Here is a 4,710-nt window from a genome sequence, read left to right as displayed (position 1 = left end):
ATTCCGGTAAAATGTCTGTCTGTATATGTTACTTGTTTGGTCTTGTATTTGTATCCCTTTAGTCGTAAAGCACTGCTGGGAATCATGCCACTATATAGATGATAATAATAATAATAATAATAATAAACAGAGGTTCACAATGAAATAATAGGAAAAAGTATGTTTAACACAAGCCCTATAAATTTAACTAGTATTGTAAAAGGAACGGTCATTAACTTTTTTTTTTTCTTCCCACACAGAGGACCACAATAAATGGCAAATTAAACTAGTTTCAGTATTTGCCCTGTATACTGTGATAAACACCATACAGATATATGCTCTATGTACATAAAACTTCTGCCAAAAATGTGTTTGGTAACAACACCGTTGCTTAAAGGAAAACTATACCCCCCAAACAATGTAGGTCTCTATTAAAAGATACTGAGTAAAACAGCTCATGTGTAAAACCCTGCTTCATGTAAATGAACCATTATCATAATAATATACTTTTTTAGTAGTATGTGCCATTGGGTAATCATAAATAGAAAATTGCCATTTTAAAAAATAAGGGCCGCCCCCTGAGATCATAAGATTCACGGTGTACACATACAAACCACATGTAAGGTCACATGAGCCAATTAACAGACAGAGTTCTGCCTTTTGCTTCCTCACTTCTTCCTGTTACAGTTAGTGTTGTAGTATTTCTGGCCAGGTGATCTCTGAGGCAGCACAGATAGAGTCACGAAATGGTGGTTCAAGGCAAGAGATGTAAAAGGGCAATATTTATGTAAATATATATTCCAGTTTGGTAAGATTCTTTAATGTCATTCAATTTGATATAAACTGTTGCTTAAGTATTCATTTTGGGGGTATAGTTTTCCTTTAAACCAACATGCTAGGTTTGGCCACCTATAACTTACAGGCACTGTGAGTAGATGAAACCTACAGTTAGTGCTTTATCATCTGTAAGATAATTAACTGAATCAGAATCAGTCAGTGCTAGTGTTCAAGCAACAAACTTAACAGACCATAACCTTCATGCCTTCAGGCAGGCAAAGAGCTGTTTTATTTTTCAGCCACTGCATGGCAGACCCCAACGGGGGTCATTTATAAACATTGGGCAAATGTGCACCTGGGCAGTAACCCATAGCAGCCAATCAGTGATTAAATGTTTGCAGCCAGCTGCAAGGAAAACAATGTAAGCAAGCATCTGATTGGTTGGTGTGTGTGTGTGTGTGTGTGTGTGTGTAGATATAGATAAACACTAACTAGTGTAAAATACATGTTCATATCATTATAAAAACGTGTTTTATAATGAATGACATGGCATGGCATGGCAAAGGTCTCCATCAAGGTGCTTTTGTTGAGCTGCTGTTGAGGTAACATGAGGTAGTGAGACACAGGCTCCGGGTTTTCTTCTTGTGCAGCCAGAGTTTGAGGAAGACTGACAAACCCTCAACATAAGAGCAAACATTTTACAGAAAGTCGACAATACAAAATCAACCCAGAGTGTGCAAAGGTATGGCCAAGTGTAAGGTATGGCCTATATAGTGCATGTGCCCTGCAGCCAGTTACTATCTAGAAGTTTTTCATAACAACTCAACAGGCGAGCTCAACAGGTTGACGGGTGCAAATCTGACATCCTCTACCTACAGCCCTCTGGCCTACCCAATAGGTGCCTCCTTTTCTACACATACATTAGTAGGCCCCGGTCCCCCACCCACTTCATTCGTCCCTCCCTTACCTTTCCGTCTGTTCAGCCAAACTTCTGTTCCGACAACTCCACTACCTAAAAATGTATACGCTTGGAGTACAGATGCAAAGGGAAGGAATGATGAAGTTCCTACCGCGACGTTTTTGTGCCCTGTCCCGGCAACCAATCACACTGCTGCCTGTGACTGACTGCTTGCTGATACGGCTGCGTGCAAAAGAGTGCTATATTCTCACTACTTTCTACCGTGAATAATAACCTTGGGAAGAAAACAGCTCCCAATGGTTTTCCCAACTTTTCTAGCGTAAGAAAATCAATTAAACGTATGTGGGCGATATGGAAACTGCCTCTCCACCCTCAAAATACTGGCAGGACGAAATATGGCGGACGAGAAGCGACCAAAATACCGCGAGATGATGATGAAGCTGAGAGCAGGGGTGGGGGAAGAGGTTTTAAATGACGTAAAGGATTTGGTAGTAGATAGGGAAGATATTTGCTAAAACTAAAATGTTTCTCTAATCTCTAACATAATCTCTTTAAACGCATGAACCGGTTATTTGGGGACTGGTACGTGTAAACTGCGGATAACCTGAAGAGGGAAATTCGGAATGAACAATAATGTCACAAAAAAGCCGGGACTATTACTTTAACATGTTATCTGATTTCCGCCTTTTTTAACTGTGAGCTACATTCAAATGTAAAAATAGTTAGGGAGCAACACAAGCATGATTAAAGTTCCTGAGGTGCTAAATAAGGCCTGTGATCGACTATTTAGTAGCCCCTACGTGGCTCCCCATGGCTAAGGTGACCAGATTTTCAGAGTGAAATCTGGGGACATAGCGGAAAATGGCGGCGCACGTAGTGCACGGCGGCAATTTTTTTAGACCATGCCCACTGTGCAAGACACGCCCCCGCTAACCACGCCCATCTTACAAATACACCGTATGTCAATATATAAATGAACGCAGTGGCAATTCTGTGTATAATACCCCAGAACTCATAGTAGTTTGGCACAGAGATTATTTCATGTATAACTACCCCAGAACTCATAGTATCTTGGCACAGAGATTATTTCATGTATAACTACCCCAGAACTCATAGTATCTTGGCACAGAGATTATTTCATGTATAACTACCCCAGAACTCATAGTTAATTGGCACAGAGATTATTTCATGTATAACTACCCCAGAACTCATAGTAAATTGGCACAGAGATTATTTCATGTATAACTACCCCAGAACTCATAGTAAATTGGCACAGAGATTATTTCATGTATAACTACCCCAGAACTCATAGTTAATTGGCACAGAGATTATTTCATGTATAACTACCCCAGAACTCATAGTAAATTGGCACAGAGATTATTTCATGTATAACTACCCCAGAACTCATAGTAAATTGGCACAGAGATTATTTCATGTATAACTACCCCAGAACTCATAGTAAATTGGCACAGAGATTATTTCATGTATAACTACCCTCAGAACTCATAGTAAATTGGCACAGAGATTATTTCATGTATAACTACCCCAGAACTCTTAGTAAATTGGCACAGAGATTATTTCATGAATAACTACCCTCAGAACTCATAGTAAATTGGCACAGAGATTATTTCATGTATAACTACCCCAGAACTCATAGTAAATTGGCACAGAGATTATTTCATGTATAACTACCCCAGAACTCATAGTAAATTGGCACAGAGATTATTTCATGTATAACTACCCCAGAACTCATAGTAAATTGGCACAGAGATTATTTCATGTATAACTACCCCAGAACTCATAGTTAATTGGCACAGAGATTATTTCATATATAACTACCCCAGAACTCATAGTAAATTGGCACAGAGATTATTTCATGTATAACTACCCCAGAACTCATAGTAAATTGGCACAGAGATTATTTCATGTATAACTACCCTCAGAACTCTTAGTAAATTGGCACAGAGATTATTTCATGTATAACTACCCTCAGAACTCATAGTAAATTGGCACAGAGATTATTTCATGTATAACTACCCCAGAACTCATAGTAAATTGGCACAGAGATTATTTCATGTATAACTACCCCAGAACTCATAGTAAATTGGCACAGAGATTATTTCATGTATAACTACCCTCAGAACTCATAGTAAATTGGCACAGAGATTATTTCATGTATAACTACCCCAGAACTCTTAGTAAATTGGCACAGAGATTATTTCATGTATAACTACCCTCAGAACTCATAGTAAATTGGCACAGAGATTATTTCATGTATAACTACCCTCAGAACTCATAGTAAATTGGCACAGAGATTATTTCATGTATAACTACCCCAGAACTCATAGTAAATTGGCACAGATATTATTTCATGTATAACTACCCTCAGAACTCATAGTAAATTGGCACAGAGATTATTTCATGTATAACTACCCCAGAACTCATAGTAAATTGGCACAGAGATTATTTCATGTATAACTACCCTCAGAACTCATAGTAAATTGGCACAGAGATTATTTCATGTATAACTACCCCAGAACTCTTAGTAAATTGGCACAGAGATTATTTCATGTATAACTACCACCAGAATTCATAGTAAACTCACACAGAGATTATAACTTTGATCCCTGCACTTCACGTGGAATTCTCTAATGCCAGCCAGCTTTGTGAGCAGTGCTGCTGCTGTGTCTTGCCACATTCCTTTCCTCCGTCCGTAGCTGAAAGCAGTTCTGTGCAGCAGGAGGGAGCAGAGAGGAATTGAATTACACCACAGGAGACACGCAAGTGAAAATAATCATGCCTCAGTCCTTCGTCACAGCTTTCTCGGTGGTGGTGCTTCCGGATTGGCCAATTTGCATAGTGCAGTCTTCTGCTAGAAGGACCTGCAAAGCTGGCTGCCTGAATGCCTGGCGATCCAGGGATTTCACGGGTCTTTTTTACCACACGGGGACGGCCAACGGGGACAATTTGCACGGGGACAGCAGCTCTGAAACGGGGCAGATCCCCGGCAAACGGGGACGAATGGTAACCTTACC

The 4,710-nt window shown here is 39.7% G+C and overlaps 1 protein-coding gene across 5 annotated transcripts in view; it reads right to left on the bottom strand.

The window, feature by feature from the left end:
* tab2.S (TGF-beta activated kinase 1 (MAP3K7) binding protein 2 S homeolog) overlaps positions 1-4,462 on the bottom strand; it is a 59,608-nt gene extending 55,146 nt beyond the window's left edge. For 2 of the 5 annotated variants that reach the window (XM_018265332.2, XM_018265331.2), the window contains exon 1: positions 1,724-2,352. The gene's annotated coding sequence lies outside the window, so the exon portion shown is untranslated. Of the gene's footprint in view, positions 1-1,723; positions 2,356-4,280 lie in introns of those variants that run through there. The other 3 variants (XM_041564529.1, XM_018265334.2, XM_018265333.2) reach the window with 3 other exon arrangements.
* Positions 4,463-4,710: the final 248 nt, after the last annotated feature.

The sequence above is a fragment of the Xenopus laevis genome, chromosome 5S, assembly GCF_017654675.1.
Source record: "Xenopus laevis strain J_2021 chromosome 5S, Xenopus_laevis_v10.1, whole genome shotgun sequence".
NCBI classification, from domain to species: Eukaryota; Metazoa; Chordata; class Amphibia; order Anura; family Pipidae; genus Xenopus; species Xenopus laevis.
The sequence above is the reverse complement of the archived record's forward strand: the minus strand, read 5'-3'. Positions and strand labels throughout refer to the sequence as shown.